This window comes from Buteo buteo, chromosome 1, assembly GCF_964188355.1.
Source record: "Buteo buteo chromosome 1, bButBut1.hap1.1, whole genome shotgun sequence".
NCBI lineage: Eukaryota > Metazoa > Chordata > Aves > Accipitriformes > Accipitridae > Buteo > Buteo buteo.
The window spans coordinates 3,327,257-3,354,073 of NC_134171.1; the positions used below are offsets into that span (position 1 = coordinate 3,327,257).

At 45.2% G+C, this 26,817-nt stretch overlaps 1 protein-coding gene across 7 annotated transcripts in view; it reads right to left on the reverse strand.

Moving 5' to 3' along the window:
* The window catches only part of PTPRA (protein tyrosine phosphatase receptor type A), a 129,505-nt gene that overhangs the window by 39,228 nt on the left and 63,460 nt on the right, over nt 1-26,817 (reverse strand). For 2 of the 7 annotated variants that reach the window (XM_075046276.1, XM_075046196.1), the window contains one exon: nt 375-567. The exons of 4 other annotated variants lie outside the window; for them this stretch is intronic. The gene's annotated coding sequence lies outside the window, so the exon portion shown is untranslated. The remainder of the gene's footprint in view (nt 1-374; nt 568-26,817) is intronic. One more of the 7 variants, XM_075046349.1, reaches the window with a different exon arrangement.

Consider the following 26,817-nt stretch of genomic DNA (forward strand, 5'->3'; position numbering starts at 1 on the left):
GGAGTCAGGATGAAGCATGGCCATTATTTAGCATAACAACATCCCTACCTAGCAAGATGCCTTTCAGAGAGTGAGCGAATGGTACATGGGGAGGAGAAACAAGGTTTAAAAAAAAACCCCAAAACACACTAAAAATAAAGCTCAGCTTTTGGGCTCAGCCCTTTCTGCAGGATCGAGATGAAGTCCCAGCTCCAAGCCGAGACTGAGCCAGGGAGCCAGAGCATTCGGGTGGCGAGTGGTCAGAGCATCCTACTTAAAACAAAGGTGTCGGAGGGGATCATTCACATGACAGCCTTAAAATCTCATTACAGAGGCTAAGCTCCAATTAAAACGCATGCGTTCGGTCATGCAGCTTAATCGCTGGTTGTGCTTACCCTGAAATCCGCCTGGGACACCTGTAGGGTGCGGGGAGCAGCCAGCCCGTCCCACGGAGCAGCCCCTGGGCTAAGAAAGTGCCGTGGATCCGTAAAATCACCAATTTACCTGCGGTAATTCTGCACCGCTGCTCAGTTCAGCCCTGTTGCCACAGTAACACTTCTGGTGAAGCCGAGATCACTGATTATGAAACTAGAAAAAAAATCAGAGGCTGCTAATTAGGATATACTCCAGTTCTCAAAAAGCTCCATATTAATGACATTACAATTGCAAGCGCAGGGAAAATAGATGCCAGAAAGCATCGCTTTGGTCAGCATCGGCAGCCACCACCAGCCGCTTTTTGGGTCTTTTTATATATGGGTCTTAAAATTCAGCTTGCAAATTCCCTGTAAATTCAGCTTGTTTTCCTTTTCTTTGAACAAACGTGCAAGACTCGGTGGAACAGTCTTTACTCTTTCCATATATTTGCATGTATTAGACTGGAAAAAAACGGTCGAGGATGATGTACAAATGGTGATAGCCAGAGCGGGGCCAGGGATGCATCCCCTGCATCTTGCATTAAGTGTGTTTCTGTCACAGTTTGCCAGAGAAAGAAACCAAAAGCCCAATTTTACCAGTGGCTGCAAGGGTCTATAAACGAGGTTTGCAAATGAGGGGAACTGGAGTTTAAAGCGTTTTCCTCTCTGACTTTTATTTGAGTGCCAAAAGCATTTTGAGGCATGTCTTCTGCTGAAGGCATCAAGCTGAAAAGTCTGACTGGGAGCAGTTGTGCTGCCAGACACAAGTGTTTTTCAACACAATCTACAAATAAGATACTGGAGTGTATTTCCAGGCGAAAGAAAAATGGCCTGACAGGTATTTCTGGAGCCGCAAACCCAGAGTGATGGTGCTTTAAAAAATCAGCTCATCAAAATGCCTTAATTTTTCCATTCTCATCGGATGACGAATCTACCAAGAGGATGAAATGGTGCTAAACAAGCGGGGCTAAGGACCAAAACTGACTTAATAGCTTATAATATTCATTAATGCAATGGCAGATTCTGCATTCCTCCATCATCCAGGGCTGTTGCATGATGCACAGCCTGGCTGCTTGACTTCAGCCAGCTCCACTGACAGGGACCAGGAGCCACAACCTCCGAAGGGGATGCAGAGGCTGAAAAACGAATTGCCGGTGAAAGCTGTGCCCTGAGCTTAGGCACAGCCTTGACTTTGTCCTGGGGAAGGGCAGGAGTCAAGAGGTGCCAACATCTTCCAGTCCAACACCATTGGGCTGTGATGCCCTGACCCAGACACGCAGCAGAGCTTCTGGGCTGTGACTTTATACCCCTCTGTGTCAGCATACAGGATTTCAGAACCTTGAGCTAAAACTTTTGGTCCAACAAAGAGGGAGAGAAGAGCTCTCCCCTGCAAGCAGCAAGGAACCTTTAGGCAAGTAAATGTAAAAGTCCTAAGTGGGAAACACAGAATCATCAGTTGGGGGTGACCTAGAGACTTCAGCTATCACCTAGCTGACAGCAAGGATGCCGTTTTTATGAGTATATTTTGCCCAGCCGAAGGCTATCATGAAAACAAGCTGCAGCTTATTTGTAAAGCAATGCGAACGGCTGCTGAAGCTCTCATCCAGGTTGCAGGTGAAATTTGGATCAAAATGCAACACCGTGAGCTCTGACGCTGTTGCTGGAGGTATTAAAAGCTGGAGCAACTGTAGATCATATGTGACCCACCAGAAAATAAGAAGAGAAACAATCACTCACTGGCCATCCCAATTTATAGAAAGTATCCCAGTCCCTACTTCTTAAATTAGGAGAAATAACTGGAGAAAAAAATACTATATATATAGTATATATATATATAAATATAAAATAAGCCTCTGAATGCTGCAGGGCTGTGCTCTCCCTGTAGCACAGGCAACGGGCACTTCACATCCACAGCAAGAGCTGACGGCACCCGCCAGCAAAGGACAGCCTAAAACAATTGAGGGGCTTTCCAGAAGGCAATGCTACCCTAACTGCTGGATGGAGCTCCTACCAATTACTCTCTCACAGCCTAATTACACCTCATCAACTCCTGGTTCAAGTAGTACAGGGGATTGGGGCTGGTAATTAAGCTGACGACTCAGGTAAGGGCTCTTCCCCAGGCTGCCACAGGATCGATGCTGCAATGCTATCGACAATTCTTTCCCTATGAAGGGTGAAAAGCAAAGTGCTGCACTTGGAGAAGAATTGGGGAACCACTTTTTTTTCCCTTTTTGAGGTAGGAAAATAAGTGAGATATTAATCTTTTTTCTTTAGTGGCATCACCTAAAGCCTTGAAAGCACAGGTCCCCTGCTTGCGATGGCATGAACCCATCTCTTCTCCCACTCACCAGTAATACTGGGGATATGTTAGGTGTAGTGTTAATTATGTATAAATGTGATTTATTAGCTGGAAACAATCCAAAGGGCTGATCTCATAGGCTAAGACATCCATTGACCACTACATAAGAGCAACTGGCCAAGAATGAGGGCATCCCAGTCCCGAGCAGACGGGGATTGCCATGTTACAAATAACAAATTAATAAAACCAGTGGGATTCAGCTGCCATCAATGGTTTAGTTGGAGGCAATATTTCTAACCTTTTAATAGGCTTATTTACAGGAATTAGTCCTTTAATGCTGTGTGCTCATGTATATAGTACAGTATAAGCCAGTTCAATGCGACCACAGAGAGAACATCTGCTTTTGTGAGCAATTAGGGAAATTATTGCCAATTATGGGGACTGCAGGTAAGAGCAGCTGGGGAGAGAGGCTGTCTATGAGGAGGGATGGGAAGCTTTTCAAGATGCTGATGTGAGTGGGAAGTTCACTGGGAACATAAATATCCTGGCAGAAAGGAGCCTGCGCCCAGAGAGCAGCCAAAATATTCTCAGCAAGGAAAGGGTTTTGGGGCCAGCAGAGTTTTGGGGCAATCTCCGTTATTCACGCTGTTGGCATTTCGAGCAGATCAATCTCCCAAACTTTTCTTCTCATCAGCCCACGCTCCTGAAAAAGGACCAAACTCTGTTTGCCTCCAGTGGCTCGACTTCCACTTTCCATTTTTTTTTCCCATCTATTTTTTCCATCTGTCTTTTTTTCTGCTATTTTCCTTTCCATCTTCCATGCTGAAGAGCGGCATCCTTGTTCAAGACAAAGCAATGCTGCAGGCACAAGTCTTAGAGCCACACCAAGCCGGGCATCTTCTATCATTGCTACTGCTATAAACCTATTCCATATATAAATATATTTATATTTTATATATATATAAAAATATAAGCCTATTATAAACCTAATATCATAAAGCTATTACATATATTTTATATATATTGCTATAAACCTACCATAAACCTAATATCATTGCTACAAACCTACTTCCTGCTGACACAAGATTATGCAAACTGAAACAATCCTAGTCTTAAACGACAGGGTGGGTACAAGCCCCTCCAGATACCAACACAAAACCTAATGCTCAATAGTTCTGAAAAAAAAAAAAAAAAGAAAAGAAAATGCAGTTTCTTATCCTTAAAGTGATTAAACAACAGCCTGGGACGACTAACTTTTAGCCCTCCCATGTTATTCACAATTCATTCTCTATTTTAATCTCCCCAACAAAAGGCTGAACTCAACCATATTATTGTCAGCAAGGGCTTTTATCATCAGCCTTCGAAACGGTCAAGGCATGGGAGAGAACAATGACTCTCACAGGAGAATAAATACAATCTAAACAAAAATACCCTGTTGCTAAGGTTTAAATCAGTGGTTTTTTTGGGCACAGACGGGTAGCTGGGAATCCCGGTGCCACACTATATAAAAAACCAGGGGAGAACTAGGACTCGGATGGGGAAAATAACCTGATACTCAGCCCCGTTATGTTTTTCCCTCCAGGATGGCATTTAAAATATGAGTATCACGTAGCGGACTTTAAACCAAAGCCAATGGCTGGAGCATGCTGCTGTTTGCAGCAGGCGATGCTCCACCTAAGCCCATGCATTGCTCCAACCTCTGTGGTCCTGGGCTTCATGTCTTGCTCCAGCAAGGGCAAGAGGTGAACCATGACCAAAGATCTCCATGGTGAAACCTTGAGGTTACTGCAGCACTGGTGGCTAAGATGTTCACAAGCTCGGCAGATGGCTGCTGGGAATGATCCACGCTGCGGGGCTGGACGCCGCTGTTGCCAGCATGGCAAGAGGAAAGATGAAGTTGGAGGAGCAAACTTTGCCAAAGCAAAGAGGTCCATGGAGATGGTGGCCACCTTGCCTGCACAGCCACAGCACAGATGTTGGGAACGTCCAGCTAGGACCTCCTCTCAAGGAAAGCCCCAGCCCAAACCGCAACGATTTCTCTTGTGAAATCAACCCTAAAAACAACTGCAGAGCACCGTGTGGTTTCTACATCCTTAGCCAAGGGAGCAGTACCTGCTTTTGGGGTTTGGTAGAGAAATACCCTTCCCCAGCAGCGGTATGGAAAGGAACTGGGTTTGGCCGTGGTGTCCTTGCTGCTAAACACAGCTGCCAGCTTTGCAGCAAGGGTCTCCAGCAGCAAAGTGGCTCCTGAGTCAAGAGTGACCACAAGGCCAGGAAAACCATGGCTGACAGCCCTGGCAAGATGCTTCAGCGTAGAAGGTTGGGTAAGGGGACACCAGAGCTATGGTGGTCCAGAGCTTCCTCCCCTCTAGATGGAGCTCCAGGAGAAGCCTGAGGTCCCTATCCAAAGAGAAGGCGGACGCATCCCATCATCAGCAAGCATCGTCTCCTGACCTACACCTCGGCGCTAGAAAAGAGGACAAGTTTGCGATGGTAATTTCATGAAAACCAACAAATCGTCGGATTAATTACCTCTCCTGCGGAAAACGCCCATCGCAGAAAACTGCAAAGTACAGAGCCCCCCCGAAAATTTTCCCCTCCTTTGGCAGGGCAATTCTCCACCCCAAAACTGCTCAAAAGCCTGAAACAGCTGCTGTGATCAGGCACAACAGGCCACCACAGCGGCAGCAGCTGCTGGAAGGAATGACTTCTCTGAAAAGTTTGGAGATTTTATTTGCACTGGGACCATAAATATTTTTGCACGCATGTAAGCAGCGGTTAGGTGATGTATCTTGGCCATTTCGTGTGCAAAAGAAAAACCACAAAGAGGGAATTTCAAGTTTCCTTGATGCTGGAATTCAGGTTTTATGTCCCATTCTGTTTTTTTGCCAATAAACAAGGTGTCCACAAGCAGGCATTAAATATCACCTTGTGTCACCTAGATTTTAGTGATATTCAAATAAACATTAAGAGGCTATGGCAGAGCTCAAATACCCCTGTATTAGGCACCTAGGCCAAACAGCCACCAAAAGTCTGCTAAATTAAGTTAATTGCAAACCTATTCAGAATGACGGAGCACTCAGGTTAAGTATTTTCATTTCAATAGCAATACAGTGGATAGCAACCGAGACATCCCCATCTTTGAAAGTCTTTGCTGTCCCAGCCTTTTAAAAGGCTTTGAAAAGCAGCATTCCCACAAAAACACCCATTTCCATCACGCCTTAGCTAGGAGCATAATACACAGAAGGATCCTCAGTATTGCCGTTAAATAAGAGACCCCCCTAACCAGGCATTAAATGGTACAGGAGCTCGCACACAACAGAGAGCGCTTTCTGTAGCAGCTTGTTGCTGCACAAATACAAGACAAAGTCTGTTGCTGAAGACCAAGACTGTATTTGGCGGCGCGGTGGCCCAGCCTAACAAATTTGTCTCGTTTTCATAGAATCACAGCATGGTTTGGGTAGGAAGGGACCTTCAAAGATCATCTAGTCTAACCCCCCTGCCATGGGCAGGGACATCTTTCCCTAGATCAGGTTGCTCAAAGCCCCATCCGACCTGGCCTTGAACACTGCCAGGGATGGGGCAGCCACAACTTCTTTGGGCAACCTGTGTCTCACCACTCTCATTGTAAAACATTTCTTCCTTATGTCCAATCTCAACCTGCCCTCTTTTACTTTAAAACCATTACCCCTTGTCCTATCGCAACAGGCCCTGCTAAAAAGTCTGTCCTCATCTTTCTTATAAGCCCCCTTTAAGTACTGAAAGGCTGCAATAAGGTTGCCCCAGAGCTTTCTCTTCTCCAGGCTGAACAATCCCAACTCTCTCAGCCTTTCTTCATACAAGAGGTGTTCCAGCTCTCTGATGATTTTTGTGGCCCTCCTCTGGACCCGCTCCAACAGGTCCATGTCTTTCCTGGGCTGAGGACCCCAGAGCTGGACGCAGTGCTGCAGGTGGGCTCTCACCAGAGCGGAGCAGAGGGGCAGAACCTCCTCCCTCAACCTCCTGGACATGCTGCTTTCGATGCAGCCCAGGATACGGTTAGCCTTCTGGGCTGCGAGTGCACATTGCCAGCTTGTTTTTCATCCACCAGTACACCCAAGTGCTCGGCAGGGCTGCTCTCAATCCCTTCATCCCCCAGCCTGTATTGATACAGGCGTTGCCCCGACCCACATGCAGGACCTTGCACTTGGCCTTGTTGAACCTCTTGAGGTTCACATGGGCCCACTCCTCAGGCCTGTCAAGGTCCCTCAGGATGGCATCCCTTCCCTCTAGCAAATCACCTGCACCACTCAGCTTGGTGTCACCAGTTTTGACTCCATGAAATGCAGGCTGCTGAAGACCAGGGGCCAACCTGGCTCAAATCCCTGCCGTTCCCCTTAGTCCAAACCAAATCCAGTCCAATTAAGTCCAATCCTTCAGTGACATACATCCAGCTCTGAGCTGTGCCCTGCCCGAAATTGGATGCTCAGCATTTCTAGACGATTAATCTATGGGTTTGGTTTATCCCAGGTGAGCAATGTTGCCCCCCAAGCCATCCCATGCTTGTACAGCAGTGGGGTGAGAGGAGGAGAGGTGTGCCCTTTTGAAGACCCCCCCCCCGCCAATGTTGCCATAACCGAATGCAAGGATGCACCAAACAGGAGGGAGAAGAGTAGGAGATGTCATTTTAGGAGGTGCACAAGGATTGAAAACAGAGTCCTATGGATAGAAAAAAGGCAACATCCAATATGTACACAAAGCAAGAGGGATGTTATGAGTGATCGGTAGATTATAGGGCTATTTTTGGTCATTTTTATCTTAACAATACCTTCATGTTAGGCACTGTTCTCAAAAGAACTGCTTCTAAATAATTTCAGTAATCTAGATGTCATTTCCAGAAGTGCCTTAACATAAACATGAACCGCACGATGGAGTGCTTGCACCGGATCTCCAACCAGCCTCCATTCCTCTCCCCTCACAGCTTTACAGGCATCCTACGGGTTCTGGGTGTGATTTAGCTGACTTTAAAAAACAAGTTCTCCAGATGTTATGGGTTCGCTTTATATCCTCTTTATATCCCTGGTACTCCGTTGTATGGATGCTTGTACAGTTATAAGGTTGGATACTGAGTCCTCCTCATCTTTGACTGGTATAGAGCATCAGCTATAGGAAAGGAAGACTTGAGAGGCTTTGGAAAACATGGTGGCATCTTAATTTTCAATTAATTAATTATCCCATGAGCAGCACAAGAAAGGGTTTAGTTCTGAAGTGCCCGCTGGTTGCTTTGCTGAAGGAAAACCCCTGTATCTCAATCACCACTTTGCAGAGGCTGCCAGCATGCTCGTGAGAGCAATTTTGACCACCTCCCAGCTCCAACGCTGGCAAGTGAAGATGATGGGCACAGCTCAACCTCCAAAGCAGATCTTGCACCATTTGAAAAGACACACTCCAGAAAGGGAGAGCACAGGCAAAAGTGGGGCAGCCCTTGCTCTTTCCAGGTGGCCTTTCTTAGCAGCAAAAGGGCATTTCAGGTGTGGGATGCTCTTAAACTAGCTGGAGGAGCCAGTTATAAATGGCAGGTGCTGAGATACTTATTAAGAGTCAAGCAAGGAACATCAGAAGTGGTGTGGACTGGAATGAAAATTAATGAGTTAGAAATAAATGGCTAGCAATTCCGACTCGCACCCCAACACGTCTCTGACTTTGAGATTAATGTATATACAGAATTAATCCAATCCCATCTTCCCTCTGACCTATTTGGGCATGGAGATAAGACCCACAAAAACCATCTCGCAAGATCCGACACGTGCCACTGCCATTGACTCGTTTACATCCCCACCACTGCTTCTCCCCCTGCCCTAGAGGATACTTTGCAGGACAGAAGAAGCAGTAACATCTCTGAAAGCTGCTTTAGTACAAAGGGAAAGACCCCTTCACCTGGAGGGAAGGGAAGGAAAGTTTGGGGTGACCCAGTTCAAGGATGCAGCTCTTGCTGAGCAGCTTTAACTCCTCTCATCCCAGATTAGCTCCTCCGAACTCACAAGCGACAAAGCTGTTTCACTTGCTGGAAAGATGCCATGTTTGTGTGTGAGACTAAACATCTGTGCTTTTAAGCCCTGGATTTTCAGATCAGATCTACGTGTTTGGAGGGGGAAAAAACAACATAAACTGTCTGTTAGGGGAGTTTCATTGAACAGAGACACCATTATTTCTTCCTCCCCATCCCCCATATCACCTCTCCTCCTTCTACCAGCAAAGCGGTTCAACAGATTTCAGGAAAACGCAGAGAAAAAAAATATTGTACATTTTCTGTGGTCAGCTTTCCTGTTAAGTCAGAAAGAAGCTACCAGGAACACAGCGTGCAGTTGGCATCTCCCCCTTCTGCCTCACCATTGCAGGGAAGGACTCGACTTGGGATCTTGGGTTTGAGGACCAGCTGGATGGTCTCACCCCCAAGCAGCTTTCTGGGACAGGTACCCATGCAGCCAGCCCCAGGATCAACCGTCATCCTTAAACCGCATCAGACACAGTGCCAAAACCACTCAAATCCAACTGGACCTTCACTGCCAACCAAGGATGCACTCAGCCTTGGAGAGCTGGATTCCTCATTGGGAAGATCAGAAAGGCTGAAGACAGAAAGGTCATCCCCAGCAAAGACCCCAATGGCTTTAATTGTGTCAGTAAGGTGTGGTGCAAACAGATGGAGCCATTTGACAAGATATGGCTTGGTGGTCTAAGATAATTTCATTTTTTGAGCTATGGCTGATTAGTTTTATCTGACCAGCAAAAAACTCTCTGAGAAAGTAGCCAAGAAATCCCCCAAAGCCACAGGTGTCCTTGCAGTGTTAACTGCTCTGTTGGCATTGTATGAAAAGAAGGGAACATTTCTGCATCTGATTTACTCCATCTCATCAGAGGGTTGCAGAGCTGCTCCTTCTGTAGGTATAGGCATGAGGGTGGAACCAGCTCAGTGGTGAAGGAAGAGCGACTTATGGGGACCTCCTGTCAGGGTGTGCCCAACCCTGATGCCACAGCCAGGACACCCCACCATCGCCCCGGCACACATCATGCAGAGGCAGCTGTGGCCTTCCTTCCATCATGCTAAAATACACATGGTTTCCCTCAGCAAATCTCTGTGTGCACCAGAGTCTTCCCGCATCCTTCTGCTGTCCTACAGAGCTCCCCTTCCCATCGGTCTCCTTCACCTGCAGACCTCTGTATGACAGAAGTAGCAGCTATAAAGTAAAAACAAGCCACGCTTCACCAATGAAGGAATGTGCTGATCCTTCTCCCTCCCACATTCACGGCACCGTGCAATGGGACTGCTCTGTACATATCAGTTCTTTGAGGCAGGGGCTATACTTCTCCTCAGCACATGCTCCGGTAGTTCTCCATGCAGGACCTGGCTCCGTGGGACCTCTACACGGTATCACAAATAAAAGATGAATCACAGTTAACGAATGCAGCATTCCCCACCTCTGTCAAAATGGTAATGCTTTAGGTATGAAAATGAGTATGAAATTGGGAAAAGATGCTGGTCTATCCCATGAAGATTGTAGTTGTGTGCTCTCATGCATTTCCATTCCTGCTCTTACAGGTTACTTCAAGGGAGACCCCACTGTAAGAGATGACAGGATCCCTCTGGTTTGTTTTCTGGGGCTCCATCAGTCGACACGAGCTCCACATCAGCCCTTTCACCACCCTCCCAGCTCTCCACCAGTGAGCCCTCACTGCCGCAGCAGAATTTTTCCCCCTGCTGACACTTGTCCCCACCCTCACTCTGAAGACAAGAATTAAATATTTCTTTTTTGACAGCCAGGTCTAACAAACCTCAGACAATCAGTTCAACCACAGGGAACGCGGTCTATGCTTCTGGTCTGATCCCCCACCAAAGGGGCACCCAATGTCCCACCGTCAGGGTCATCTCAAGTGCCTCAGCATCTTTGTTCTCTCTGTTCTCATCTAGTTTTCCTGCTTAGGTCTCACTGTGGTGGTGAGGACGTTTTAACATAGACAGAAGCCATGGAACAAGTCTCCATCTTTGGAGATCTTCAAAAGCCATCTGGACATGGTTCTGGGCAACTGGCTCTGGGTGGCCCTGACTGAGCATGGGGTTTGGACCAGATGTTCCTTCCCACCTCGACCACTCTGGGATTCTGTGAATTTGCACACAAAACCTTCATGTTGGTTTTCTAGTATACAGCCTTTCCAAGACCACTCTCACTGCCTCCAAAGTCAAGCAGCAGAAGTTAGCTCTAAGGCCGGTGGTGAGCTTAGGCACTGTTTCCAGCTATTTTGGAACCCTCCGATGAAGGTGTGTTAATGATCAGTGCTTGCGAGAAGGTAAGTCAAATCATCACCATCTTCCTTTACAGATGGCACACTCAGCTATAAAAACATTAACCAGCTTGTCAAGAGGTCCTCCTAGCTATATCTACCCAACAAAGGCATCCACCAGGGAGTGATCCCCAGCCCCTCGAAGCAACCCCACTGCTCAGGATCAGCCCACGTGGAGCAGGCTCTGTCTCCACTGCCCAGCACTGTGCCCGTCTTGTCCCTGGGTCCCACAAGGTCCTCATGGCCCAACAGCATTTTCATGTGGGGCATTTTTTGCTTCTTTTCCATTTCAAAAGACCCAAGATATTACAAGAGGTGTGATGCAGCACACCAAAATTGGGGGTTTAACAGCTTGGCAGGTAACAAGATGAGTCACACAAGCACAGGAGCATATGGGGCCATTTAATTGCACAAGCCCTGCAGTAACCGGAGGACTCAGTGGGGCAGGAGAAGGGAAATACAGCGCCTCTTGTTCACACTGAGTGGGTCCCTGGAGCAAAGTATTCCCCGAACCACATCTACGGTATGAGGATCTGCTTACTTGCCGTGACAGGGAGGCAGGGAGCCAGCCTGGAAGCAGGTGACAAGCTGGGCAGCCAAGGACAGCAAGGCATCCTGAGTCCCAGCCTTTGGTCTTTAGCATCATTGCCATCCTTCCTCGCTGCACAGAAGCTTCAGCTTCAGGGAGCCAGCTACTGTTTCCACTTTTTTTTGTGTCTTGCTGTGTACCCACCTTTGCTCTCCCAGCCCAAGGGAGTTGCCATTCAGTCTCTTTCCACCCATTTTATAGAGGAAACCAGCGCAAGGATCAAAGGAGGCTCCGGGGCGGGAGCGACGAGCTTCTGATGTGAAAGGGCAGTAACTGGAGAGGTGGCAGCAAAGAGACGCATTAACAGGTATGGGGGCTGAGCAAATCAAGGGGTTGCTCCTTTCTGCTGGAGCCTCTGGCCATGTAACCTGAGTGCCAGTGCAGAAGATGCCGAGAAGCAGAGGAAGGAGAGAAAAAAAGACCTATGTTTGGACTGATGAAAGAAATGGATGACAAAATATGAGGCTGAGCTCCTCCTTCTGCTTCTACTTAGTGTCGTTGCATCCTCAAATGACCCTCATGTTTTACTGGAAGAGGAAAATTTGATTTAAAGTCTTACCCTGGAAGTCCTTTGGTTGTGCTAGATGAAAGAAGCTCTACTTGGGAAGTGAAGCAACCACAACTAGGAGCTAAGTCCCTGCTGAGCGGAGCCCCGGTGTTCCCGCAAAACGGACTAACAGAAGTGTCCTTTTTTCCTTCCTTTTCCCCAGCAAGGCTGCAAAATGAAAAGCATCTCCGGCATTTGGCTATCCCATGCCCACCAGCAATGTCTGTGGTTTGGGTGGTAGAAGAACTAAAGGTTTCCAATGCAACTTCTTACCCTCCCCACGTGTCCATCTATCTCCCATGTGGTTTTTGGAGCAAACTCCATGTTAAGGCAGACAGAAGCGGATTTTTATTTTTTATGGATCCTTTGTAGTGCTCTGATCCTAAGTCCTCTTTAGCAGCTCTGGGAGGACAGGTCCCAGCCTGTTGCTTGCTTGTATACCGAGGGAGAGAAAAATGCTCCCAGGGTTTTGCATTGCTCGCTCGTGGATGTTCAAAGCCATCTGTTATCCTCGGGCCGTATCATCCCAGCTGTTTTCAAGCAGGACTCCTCCTGTAATCATGATGGCCTCAAGTCGGTTAAAGGCAGGGCCAAGGCTATATTTACCTTGGCATCTGATTGCCAACGCTCTGCCTTCCAGAGTCCTCCTATTTCCTCCTTGAGTAATTAGTAGCCTGTCGGTGGGGAGAGGAGGAATGAGGAACTTCACCCCATTATTGCTGTGTCTTTTGCCACTGTAGCCAAGCCCTTGCTCATGCCCAACAGCTGTAGTTTGTCACAGTATCAGAAAATACAGAAGTCATCAAAGAAAACTGAGATTCTTCTTTTTGGATGTCATGGGGATTAAGCTGTTTCCAAAGATGAGATCCAACGTCACCCAGAAGGGCTGAAGCCAATAAATAGCCCCACAATTGGTTTATAATCCATGCCAAACAAGCTCAGTATATCGGAATAATGTTCAGAAAGGTGAAACACCTGCTACATATTATTTCAGTAGTTCCTGTTGGGGGAAAAAAGACATCACACCTTGCTGCTGCTGAAGAAAGTGTTAATCCCAGGCTCCGTGAACTTTCGCATCCCAAATGCAGCACACCAAAACACGCTGCTGGCATGAGCAGTTGTCCAACTGACCCAGTTTTTTTTTTACAAACTGGGTGAGTAAGGACAAAACCATCTTATTTTCTTCAAGAAAAAATAATTCACATTAAGCAAGGTACAATTCTGGCATCGCTCTCCACACTGTATGACATGCCGTCCTCTCCTGACCTATTTACGGAAGCGCTGCAGTGAGTGTTCCTGCAGGGGGGATGGTGTTATCCACCGTGTAAAAGCCTAAAATTACACTGCTCTACAAAGAGCTGGGATAAATTGACCCCTCTAAGCAAACGGGTTGCCAAGCTTTTATCTTCTCTTCATTGTTAACTTACACTGAAGCGGAATAATTAGACGATACGGGGCTATACAAGGCACTATTGGAAAGCCCTGCCTTAGCAACTCAATTGTATCTGTAATGCCCACGTTGGCTATTATATATACCTACTGGTTTGGAAAGCTGCTTCTGATTTCACACTCATTCGATACAGGTATGTTTATGATTTTTGTCCAATTTCCGCTACCTAATATTATGGCAAAGGGAATTAGTTGTGGATTTTGGATTAGGAAGGCAAAGTGACTTTAAAAAAAGCTGGTGGGTGATTGCTCCTGCTGCATTTTCTTGCCCTTCATCCAGTCTAGACGTAAAAGTCTCAGGACACAGATTACTTCCGCTTCTCTGCAGAGTTCTGCCATGGTATTAAAAAAGCACAATGAAAGGGACAATAAGCATCAAGATGTGTCTAAAATTAGCGGTTTACAAAACAATCTAATTTTATAATATCCCGAGTACAATAAAAGCAAAGAACAAGTGGGCCAATTATTTAAAAGTTGCAGGATAAAAGGAAACCTTGATCAAAACTGTTATCAGGAAAAAAAATCTATCTTTATTGTGTTGCAGTTTTGGTACTAACCGAAATAACTTTCATGAAATTACCATTATGCTGCTAAGAATTAGCTAAATTGAAGCAACACGCCAAAATCACACTGCCTTGCCCAAGCGATCAATGAGAACAGCCCACAATTGCTTCGTTATTTTCTGCCAAGTTTTAAATTCCAGTGTATTTGCCAATGGTTTTCCCTTTGTACACCTTGGCTCCTCACACAGGAGAGCAGAAAATGGATGGGTTTATTTCCACATGATCTTCAGTTATATTTGCATTTTGGGTCTCAAGTGGTAGCAAAGCTGCAGCTCCCAGACTGTAAGTGAATGAGTAATTTAAGTGGAAAACACCAAAGTTGCATTTCCATTGGTGTTATTATTATTTTTAATATAAATCTTAAACAAGGAGCAAAATTTGATACAATAGTCCCAACAAAATACTCTTCCTTCTGCCAGGGCAGATGAAAATGTCCTTTAACATACTGGGGGAAAATAATATTTACAAATCACTGCCGAGAGAAGGGATGCAAAACTGGCAGGGGATCAGAGATTATGCAGCATCCAACTTCTGCTGCCCCTCACAACTGGGAGAATTCAGAAGGAATTAAAGTTGTCAGGGGAATAAAATCGCTGTCAAGGAGAACGGACTTTTCCTCCTGAAAAGCCATGTCCCCTTCCAAGGGAAAAAACCAGATCCAGCAGAAACCTGACCTTGCACTTGTGTAAGGGGATGGACGTGCTCTGAGCGCATCCTGCTCACAAGCATGGACCTAGGGGAGGTCTCTGCAGGTTTTTTCTTAGGAGAGGACACCAGAGATGGACATGCCCACTATCTGTGGTTCAATTTCTCACACTTGAAACAAGCAAATATGAGCCCTATAGCACAGAACCAAGGAAAGATGGACATTATAGTTCCCATGGCCTCAAAAATAGACACATATAAACTGTGTTTACATGCCTCAGTGTTTCAAGAACAAATATAACCATGAAGTCAGCAACTGCAGAAAGCTACTGATACTCTTCAGAGATCTAATGAGTAATCTTCTGCTGGGGATAAAATAACAAGGTTTCCTTGTACAGGTTTTCCACATGAGCCCTGCTGGGCTTAGGCTGAATGCCCAAATGCAGCATCCTACTGCTTGACCGCATCGCAGACCCAGGCTAAAGTTGCTCCTTTATCCAATGCTCTACAGTCCTCCTCTTCCCTGCTCCAACTATCTCTGTCCCGAGAACAACATTCACATTTAGCACTAAAGCAAACTTTAATCCATCTTCTTCCTAAATGCTGTGCACAGTCCACTCTCTCATCTTTTCCCTCCTCCCAGGCCTTACAACCATCTCCTCCACCATGACATTTCCAGCTTGGCTGCAAAGCCACCCTTCCTAGGTAAGATATTATTCTCAGATCTCTCCATCCCTCCTTGGAAATTCATACCAAGTCATAAATCCTTGCTTTTCTTCCCATCAACAGAAACAGCAACCACCTTGATAGATAAATAAGGCTAGCGGTAGACCACTTGCGACCTTCAAGCCATGATTCAGCCACAACACATCAAGAGCCATTAGCCACATAATTTAGCGTCACAAGCAGGTCAAATCCTAACATGCTTCAAAAGGTTTTCTCAACACCAACCTGCATGATGACCAAGGTTCAAAGAGAGGGGAAATAAAACGTTCATGGCCAGGTACGTTCTGCCCCGATTTCTTACCCATTCTCAGAGGTCTCTACCATGGAACAAATAGGAAATGGGATTTCTTGTGGGTAAAAGCAAAGAAAAAGCTATTCAAATCTCAGTGAAACAGTATTCAGTTATTAAGCTCTAGAGCTGACACCCTACTGACACAAGACAGTTTTGGGAGATGCCTCAACTACAGCTTCAGGAAAGCTGAAGAGTGATCACGGCTAAGATGGTTACACCCTTCTACATCTAGAAATGGCTAGAGCAGGGGCTAAAGTCCTTTTTAATTTAAAATATTTTGGAGTAGCAGAATCACAGCCCAGAAAAACATTAACCCTGTAACAAATGACCAATCCCTAATACTACCAGACACCTCACCAGTCCACCTCCCTTCCCCACCCCTCAGCAGAAGGAAATGAAAACCATATGAACTGGACAGGGAAGAGATCGATTAGATCATCTTGTCCTACCCACCATGCAGCAAAAGACTGTTCCCTATAAGAAACTTCCCAAATTACTCCATCCGGTCTCACTTATAAAAGTCCAAATCAATGGAGTTTCCACCTCTTCTCTTGGGATATTATTTCTCCCTGCAGCCTAAAACATCTCACTGCCAGGAAGCCTTTCCTATCAAGACTTTCCTTTTGAAAATTTCTTCATTTCAATTTGCAGTCCCCCTCTCTCCCCTGCATATGTGCATTTATGAACTATGCTAATTAAACAGATTAATACCAAAAAGGAATTACAATTTAGGAATAAATTAGTTTATTTTCCTTTTATCCTCTGCAAAAAAGCCCAACATGTCAAAGAAAGTCTAAGACTCTCTGAAATCTTCCATTTTTAAATTGGTCCCACTGCTCATAATTACACCTCCCCTCTATCCATACAAGTTACTTTGCTTTTCTTTCTCCCCCTCCTTTTTGGGGGAGGAGGGAAGGAAGGCAGAGAAAAAAATGAGAAAGGGTGGGATAAGGGAAGAGAGGAGAGGGACCCATCCCATCAGACCAGTCTAATTGCTTGCAACGCTCCCAGGCATATGAAAATGCAGGTTACGATACCGGCTTTGCCTGATGAATATTCCTAACTCCATTTCAGATGCAGGATCTGGGTTTATCCAATGATTGGCTTTTCTGCAGCTGGCAATAGGTTCCACTTCACATAAATACCAAGGAAAAGAAAGGCTGGCTTCTGGCCAAATTGCAGGCAGCAGCTTGGAAAAAAAAGGACCAAGGTCTGAAATGCTGCTCCAAAAAAATTATTATTTCTTCACAAAAATTGGAACAGCTGCAAGAGACAAATGAACCCCCAAATATCCATCAGGCTGGTGGTTACAGCATGTACTGGTAAAGGGCATCACAAACACAATGGCTTCGACTGAAGACATCCTAAAGAAAGCCTTAATTGGAAAACTCAACTCCAATCTGCCAGTGCCTTTCCCCAACAATTTTCAATATGTAATTTTACACCCAGATCTACCTGTCTGATGGCCTGCTGTTGGTAATGGATATTCTAATTTATTAAAAAAGATGGTTGTTTGGGGGCTTAATCATAATGGAAATTCTCACACTTTAACAAATAATTACCCATTCGATCTAAGAGCCCTCCTGCTACTTCAGGATCCTGCCTCCAAGTTGTCCAACCAACACAAAAGGAAAGTAAATGACAATTAATACTCGGTACTTTCTCAGCCTACACTTTTAAGGTTTCTCATCATTATCAACTGCAAGTTCTCAATTTCCAGGTAAGTCTGGAAAGCATATAAAAAAAGAAGTTATGGGGAAAGATGATGGCAAATGGTTGGAATAGTCCTCTTGAGTTTACCTATATGACTTGGTTTGATGTGCTAACATTTGGATGTTAATGGGCAATGGCCCCTCTTTTAGAGGTTATGCATTCAGCCCGGCCATATTACAAGTAATTAAAGGCTGTTCCCATCACATGAATGTTCCTGCTGCCTCCATTATCATTGCAGCTGGTGTCCAGCTCAGCCCAGCTTCAAGTTAGAATCATAGAATCATAGAATCGTTTAAGTTGGAAAAGACCTTTAAGACCATCGAGTCCAACCATCAACCCAACACCACCATGCTCACTAAAGTTTCAAAAGTTTATGCTCACGTTCAGGAGTTTCGCTGACTGGCTATCTTCTTCCTTCTTGTTCAAAACATTTAACCATGTGTCCTTTTAGTGCTTTGCCAAATAAAAACGCCTTGCTATACAAGGGTCTGAAAGCCAAAGGGAGCATTTTTGGTGGGAGGGATGCTCCACGCAGGAATCCCTGTCGAGAGGGATGGGAAGGAAGCTCGCACTGCAGAGGGACTATCTGCTTGCATTAGCAGCAAAGATTTCCCACCCTTTTACAGTATGGTCTAATATTTAAAAATACTCTGCTGACTTCAGTGTGTCCACATCTCCTGTGCCCTTTATTTTTCTGACGGCTTCTCCTGTACGGGAAATACGGGAACATCCAAATCGCAGCGACCGAGCAAAGAGCCAGGAACCACTGTAGTCACTGGCCTGGGGCCAACTTTGGGGTTTTTGTTTAAAATGCAACTTATAGAGAGCTACAAGAATAAATATGTATTCTAAATGCTCTAACACTTATTAGAGGTCTAAAAGAAAGCAGTCTTCGAAATAGGAAATACATATCCAAAGGGAAAGCTGGAGCACAAGCAGGCAGCCTGCCCTTCCTTCGCTGCACGTCTCCCTTTCTTGGCTGCGAGGCACAGCAAGGAAGTGATTATAAAGCACTTATTTGCAAAATCACAGCCAATAAATCCAATAGCAACAATACCCTCCCTTGCATTGCTTGTTCCTTGGTGGGGGGGAATGAAGGAGAGGCATAGGTCCAACAAGCAGGCAGGTGCATGGCAGCAACTCTCCTTTCCAAAGCTTTTTGTGAAGGCTTCAAGCCCATAAGGTGCAATATTCATCCAGGCTGTCCCCTAGCTCTGTGCACGCTGTTTTGAAGGCCTAGAAAATAAAAAAACCTGGAAAGGCTATGAAGGTTGTGATATGAAAACCTCTGAAAAGGTTAAAAAAAGGACTGAGCTGTTGAATGAGGAAATGAGTAAGGGAGAGCATTAGAGAAAATAAAATGGTACAGAAAAAGCCATCTAAATTCTCCTCCCCTTTCCTGGATACAAATGCCATCACAAGAAAACCATAGGAAGAGAATCTGACTGCTTTGAAAATCACTGAGGTCAAAAGCATGACAGAAGAAAGGAAAAAAGATTAAACAAAGGGATGATATAATCTACACAGCTATAATTCAAACCTTTGAGGTATAAATAGCTACACTACAGGGATCAAGTCAACCACTAATTTACAGCACAATCAGGAGGGGGGGAGGCAGATACCCATCCCCACAAGCAGATTAATCCTTAATTGCTCATTTTTGCATTTCTGACACCTTTCTTTGAAGTACCAAAGCTGGTACCATCTCACAAAAGGCATTGGCAAGACTGAAAATTGCATAGATGGGCCTTGCTGCTGCTTGTTCAGGGCTGCGATGGCCCGTGCACAGTCCCAGATGCTTTTGTGGGTCCTCTGTGCAAAGAAAAAAGGAGATGGCTCTAATCCATAGGCACAAGAGACGATCAAAGCCCGGTATCTGCCAGTTTGACAGAAAGGGAAGCAGGACTCGGATGATGGCTCATGTTTCACAATGTTTTTACAAGACCTTAATAGCAGATAAATACTTACTGGGATATTCAAATACTTTTGAGCACTTAAATCACTTCAGCGGTTTTGTAAATCCCTCTAGAAATACTCCTAAGGACAGCAAGTACGATGCCGAGATAAGAGGAGCAAGATCATCAAGATCATCAGCTGGTGGAGATAGTGGCTTTCAGAACGGGTCACCCAACCACTCCTCCAGTTTTGTGTCCTTCCCCCTTGGCTCATCTTTATCCATGCAGGGAAGGAGATGACAGTGATGGAAACGTAACTGTACGGGCATTTCTTCAGTCCCCATATACATCCCCTCTATCACATTAATTTTTAGGGGAGAAATTGCTTCACTCTTCACTGCATTGCTAACTTCTTGCTTGGTTCAAGAGCATATCCCTGGATGCAGGGGGATCAGCTGTGTGTTTGGTGCTTTCTTAGTCATACTGGCTGCATCCAGACATCCCTTGCACATCCTCACATGTCTAACAGGTTGATTAACTGCCAGCACCCTGCCTCTGCTAACATGGGTCCTCATTGCACGCAGTCTATTTAAATCAAACAAAAAAAAATCCCTGGTATTTTTTGACTGATGAGATACAGCATTCAATGTTTCGCTGAACAAGATGAAAATTACTATCCAGTAACACACCAGACTTTGTTTAGCCAACAACTTTCTTCAAACACCATCTAATCGGTCACTAACCTCTCGATGGTACCCAGCCTCTGCTATACAATACCTGGGCTCATTGCTTATGGAGAGCATCCAGGTCCCACTACCAGGGGTGGCTGCTTTGTGCCCCCAGTGGGTTATTTCATTAAGATGTCTTTCTGGAAACCATACTGCAGGATGAGTGTGCAGCTAGTGGGAAGAAACATCTCTCAAAGATGCATACTTTCCTACCAAAATAGAAGCAGCATCTTTGAACACAAACAACTTCTAAAGTACAGCACGGCAGTCCTTGGACAGGAGATTTGAGCCAACCTCTTCAACCAGCTTTAACTACTGAAGTCATGCAGTGATGAATTTGTTGAAGAGCGAGTTTTGTTTTCTGTGTCACAGTGGCCACGTGCTCCAGTTGGATTAAATGCCATGTAGGCTGGTGAGAAAAAATAGCTTTGTTCCTCCTCAAAACCAGAAGTTGGACAATTCACAACAAAACTGGTTCAGTTGCAAAATAAAAGTCACCAATACAAATACTTAAAAAATAGCACATTTTACCAAATACAGATGTTAAAGCATCCTTAGGAAAAAAAACAAAAACAAAAACAAAACCCACAAAAACCCCTCTGGTATGAAGCCCTCCAAATATATGTTAAAAAAATTGTGCAACAGAAAATTCTTCCATAATTTTGCTCCCAAGAACAAAGACCAGGGCAGATCAGCAGCTGAAAGGGTCTGAAAGTTGTCTTGCTGTGAGCCTTGCACTTCCCAGTTACCACCCTGTCCCATGCCTTGCATGTCCCTGGTACCCTGAAAACAGACACAGCTGGTGACCTTGTTCCTTGTGGCCAGTGACCATGGGTCCCCATCACCCTCACATGCAATTAGCATTAATAGTCTGTTTTGAACATCTAAAAGATCTATTCTGCTCTCATCAGAATGAATGATGCTCCCTTGGATGGAAGGGAGCGTCTGATTGTTAAAAATCCCAATTAGTTTAAGATTGAACAGTTTAAAGCATATTCAGAATCTGAATTAAAGAATCTGATTTAAAGAAATCATAATCACCAACATTTAGGCATAAATCTACCCAAACTTTTCAGTAAGTCCTTTTAAACAGCTCTGACTTTTTAATTAGAAGCAGAATCATGGCAGAGGGGAATTCACATTGACGCTGGGTTTTGCAGATGTCTATCAAAGCCAGATGGAGCCATCCCCACTGCTCTCACTGCAGGGCAGCACTAACGCCACATTTCTATTTTCCAGAACTCAGTTTATTTTCCTATCCCGTAGAAAGGCTCTTGCCTTGGTTACTTTTGCTTTCTGTTTAGCTTGCAGAGAAGATATTTTGCACTTGGGATGAGCTCAGAGTGAAGAAAGTATCGATGCCTAAGGAAAAGTGCTTGGTTTTCTTTCCCAACTTGTTAATAAAAATATGCATATGAACGAAATAATTCAATCGGAGATGCTGAAAAGCAGAGGGCAGGTTTTAAATAGTACTTTTTCTTTTAAAAGGAAAAGTCTGGCTCATGGTGAAGAGAAGCAGCAAATCAGTTCATTTCTTCCCTTCTGTGACTGAGAAAAGTTTATTAAAATTATGATTGTTGCATAAGAAAATAAAGTCATTTCAGTACAAGCAAGACTGTGAACTACTGAAGAAGAGCTTCTCCCTCTGCTAATGCTCAAAATATAGGGCTGCTTTCACTAGATTATAAAGCAGCAATGCTCAAAGCACAGTATGTGGACCAAAGGTGATCCTGAGCATCCCAGTGATCATCTGCCTCACATTACTTCAACAGCATTTTCAATTAAGCACTTGATAAAGATTAATCATCATCTTCAGCAAGCTGACAGCCATTCAAAAAGCACAGAAACAGCTACTTTAAAAACAATAAGAACTCTTAAACTCCTGCCTGAGGGAAGAAAAAACTAGTGTCTAGCAGATATTATCTTTTTTTATTAAAGGGCAAATAAAATTGAACCAGGGAGTAGATATTTTAAAGTAGTTAATGCAGAGGAGAAAGTGGGTTGCCATCCAAAATCTCACTAAAACATCTTCCCAAATGATACATTTCAGGCCCTACTCAAAGCACATAAAAATAACAAAATAGCTATTAAATAGGTTTCGATCGAGCCTCTGGCTGGCGCTCAGGAAGGATATTTCACAGATTCACCTCTAAAGCAAAACAGCATAACTGGGGAAGGAGCCACCAAGAGAAGGTGGCAGCATCCCCCAGCAAAGCTGATCTTCCGTTGAGCAACTGGCTCAAAACCAGTGGTATACGGGGCTTCCCAGTTTGCTTTTGTGCCTGTGGATACCTGTTAGCATCCCTACCGTAATATTTGAGGGTGCCTTCAATGCTGCTGACAGCACCCAAGCCAAGCTGGGTAAGTGGGAGCTGGGCTGCCTCACTGCAACCCAACGGCCTGGGCTGGCAGCTGAAGAGCAGAAAATTTGTTTCCTGCAACTGGTCGTTTGAGGAAACAAATCTTCATTATGCATAACATGTGTCTGAGCTCTCAGACAGCCGACCTGAGCCTCTAATAGCTCTGGTAGGAGCACCAGCAGCATCGGTGTCGAGGTCTTCTTGCACCCCAGCACCCGCAGGGTGCTGCAGGACCAGGGCTCTGCCTTTCTTCAACAGCAGTATTTTAAAAAAGCGGTGACAAGCCAGCGAGGTGGCCTGATGCGCATGGTTAGTGCCCCTGCAGCTGAAGGCAGTGATTCATTGCAACTGGAGTTTCAGAATGTTTTTTTGACTAACTGGTATCTTTAAGGGGACACCTAGTCTAGCAATAGGATTAGAGCGTGCAAGCAGAATCCCTGTCCTCTCCATTGCACATTCATTCAAAGATGCAGACTCGGAAGAGGACATCCAGCCAATACCACCACTCCTGCTGCAGCCCTCCACAAGGACCCTCAGGTGCAGGAGCCATTCCCAGGGTTTCCAACTTGCATGTCCCGGTTTGGGGAAGCATTGAAGGGCAGAGCTCCAGCCCTTCCAGAAAATTTGCTTTTTGCTCAGATTTAACTCTTTCCCTCCAGCTCCTTCAAGCTCACGCTGTTCTGCGTCATGCTGTCCCACCATCTGCCTTACCATGTCGATAACTTAAGAGTTCACCTTTGGGGTGAAGGAAGCAAGATGCCGGGCATCCCAGCAAGCACCCGCTCGACGCCCATCACTTCTTCCTCCGGCGCATCTCTGAACACACCTCTCCGAGTCTTCCTGCGCAGATTAAAATGCACCAACACAATGTGCATCTTGACCACACAATGTGCATCCTGACCAACTGCTCTCCTGAACAACCCAACCCAGCTTCAACAGTTACTCATCTTTCTGCTGCCTCATCTCTAGGGTCATTTCCCTCTCCTCCCGCAGAGCTCTCACATCCCCTCAACTTTTCTCTGCAAGGAGGAACACTGCACTGGGTAACACGCAACAGCTAAACCCAAATGGACTGCAGCTGCAGATACTTTCCTGCTCAGTCACACCTGTACCTCAGAAGCTCAGATGTCAGTTTAGATGCCATAATATCCATTCATTTTGGGGGGGTATGGCAGCATTTAATCCTCAAAACTAGTTTGCCTCAAATACAAAGCTTTTTGCAGAAACTAAGGCACTGGTTTCATTAGTGGTGTGGTCTTGTTCACTCGATCTTGTTGACTTCTCCAACACCCTGTACAAGACTGGAAGCAGTCTACATTAATTTTTTTTTTTCTTTTTAGATTTTTTTTTTTTTAAGGACCAGGTCTCATTGAACTTACAACCTATAAACTTCCTCTAGAACCACAGCAGTTTGACCTTATGCTTCCTCAAAGCTCAGTGCAAGGTAAGATCTGAAGTTGCCAAGAACATCTGCTGAGCGAGGTACAGTCAAGCCAGCATGCTGTACCAGCAAGGCACCTTGCAGTGGGGAAAGGAAAGAACCACGCAGAAGTAAAACGCAGCTTCGTTGTAGTATAAACTCCATTTATATTTGACGTACTTTAAAGAGCTTTTTCCCTCCCTCCAGCTCTTCAAAGAGCTCCTCGACCTTGCTGAATTCCTCATCAAGGCACATGCACCACATCAAATGGAAGCAGAGTATGGCCAAGCTGCAACGCTTACTCATACACAGCCCCCATCCCCACAAATGCTCTCTGCGGCAGCAAAACCTAATGGATTACAGTATTTGTTTCCCCAAAATATCATATGCTTCACCCAGTATACCACCCTCCTCCTGCACTACACCAGAGCTAGCTCATACACCGGGCAGAAGCACCTGGGTAACAGAGAGGACAGGCGAGAAAGGGAGTATGTCTTACAAAACACATCAGCCTTGATGGGTATCTATAAAATGCATTCAAAAAGCAAATTTGGGAATTAAATTCCCTGTCACAGAGCAACAGTCAACCAAAAGCTAGTTTCCCCCTAAAACTGTCCTCCTCCTTGGTCCCCAGATAACCCTTCCACATTCCCCAAGAAATAATTTACCTCCTTCCCCAGTGAGCACATCCCTTGGCTCTGCGGGTACCAACTGTCCTCTCTCTCAATCAAAGTGTTATTATATTTGGATGAAGCTCAGAGCAACTGGCTGGGCTTGTAAGACCGATAACGCATTTTGTCTCAGAACTGGAGGATTTACGCATCAAAAGCTTGTCTGCATCTCCCCAACTGCAGCAGTTTACCTCCTATTAGATATTACTTCCCATAAAATGCACCTACCTTAGACCATCATGGGTAAGGCATCACAACATTTGCAAATACTCTGCTCTCTCAGAGAATAATTAATTATTCCAGCTGGTCTTATCCCCCTATGTACATCCACAAACAAAAAAACCCCAAACAAATATCTGCTTGCCCTCAGCATGACTCTGTGTGAAAAGGGAACAGGTCCCTGACCAAGCATCAGCGGTTCCTCACCGCAAGTAGACCATACACGTGTATAATATAAGTATGACAAATCCGTCTAACCACCGACTGGAACTGCAAGAGGTCCACGCATCGCTTGCCAAATTCCCACAGCATATGTAATTTTTTTTTCTTTCTTTTTAATCCCTGCATAAGCCACAGAAGATTTAGACAGCAATATTAAAGGAAAAGTCACTGGTCAAGGGAGAGAGGAAAATACCGGTGACGATGCCAGCCTGAGGACAGGGGATTTCCATGCTTTGCTCTTGGAAAGATCTGATAAGACTGATACATTTGTTTTAGCTTTCAGCAGGGAACTTCAAGGATTTGGACTAAAAAACACCTAAATAACATTACGAGAACTGAGTGCTGCAAAAGGCGATATGAGAAGTTAATGGTATTAGCAACCACTGACCTGTCTAATCCCATCGCGGACCTGTACCCGGCTGACCGAATGTATTCCTGAAACCTGGATGTGGTTTACAGCACACGGTAAGGTCTTGGGGCAAGAAACCTATTGGGTGCAATTCCATAATTTCATGGCTTTTGGTTTATATCAGCTGGAGCAGAGTTCTCCTCTGGCCCCTCCAGCTTTAGTGTCCTCCATATTTGGTACCATGAAAAAACTGTCACTAAAGTAGCTGTACTCGTGTCTTTACCAACAAACCCAAAGCACATCTGATTAGATTTCCTCTCTTTGTCTTACTTAACCGGGCATTTCTGCCATTAGGTCTACCCAAGTTTTTGAATACCTCTGTACAGCCACTGATGGAAGCCTCCTGTGCTACAGGGAGGCCACTGCCACCTGAAGTCGGGGTTGCTGAAGACCTTTTATCTGCTCTTCTCTGTTTGTTTTCCACCATCAGATAGAAGGGATCTTCTCTGTTAACACACTCTCCAGAAACGGTGAGGATGGGGGGATGAAAAGGTAACGTCAGCATGAAGGATGCCCAGAAAAATCAGGAACAGGCACCACCAATTGAAAACAAAGATGTCCCCGTGCCACTCAGTGCTTCAGGGGCATCTCCCGGCTCCCAGCGATGATGAAGGAGCCCGCATGTTGTCCCTTCTGCGTCTTCACTTCCTCGACTTGTCATCTCCTCTTATTTTTCTGACCAGGAGTAGATAAACTCCCCAGCGGCGAGGAACTCGCCTTCACATCTGTTACGCAATATTGATCAAGCAGAGCAACGCAGGTTTGCCTGCAGCTAGTAAGCATTACTTGCTCAGAAAAAGATGCATTTTGAGCTGTAAAAATAGTCATTTAAATCACCTAATATGTTACCTGCCCAGTTTGAAGGATCAATTTTATTGAAAGAGATGTGGATCAACTCAACCCTTTCATGGGACCAAATATAATCAAAGCAGAGATGTGTTTGAAGCCATCAACATAAAAACAATCGTTCCTATGGACTGAGGTCCACCAGTATCAGCAGTAACTGTGTTTAGCTATAATTAGCACTGCTTGATCTCACTGGAGACACGATGTTGAGAAAGCCCTTAAACTTAGCAAGCAAACACCATTAAAAACTGAACCCAGGCTGCAGACTGCAGCTGCAACCCTCCTGAAAGCTAAAGCTGTGGTTGCTACACCCTGAAGAAACAAGGGCTGGCAACGTATTTTTGAGGCAGCCACCAACTTGGTGCAGTTTTCCGTTTGACTCAGGTGACAGGTATGTCAGCTGCTTGAATCAGTTTTTCAGGACCGAATTTCAATAAAAATGACACAACTCAGAAGGACGCAAGAGCAGTTGATGTCTGTGCACTGATAGTTATGCCAAATTAACATAAAAATGAG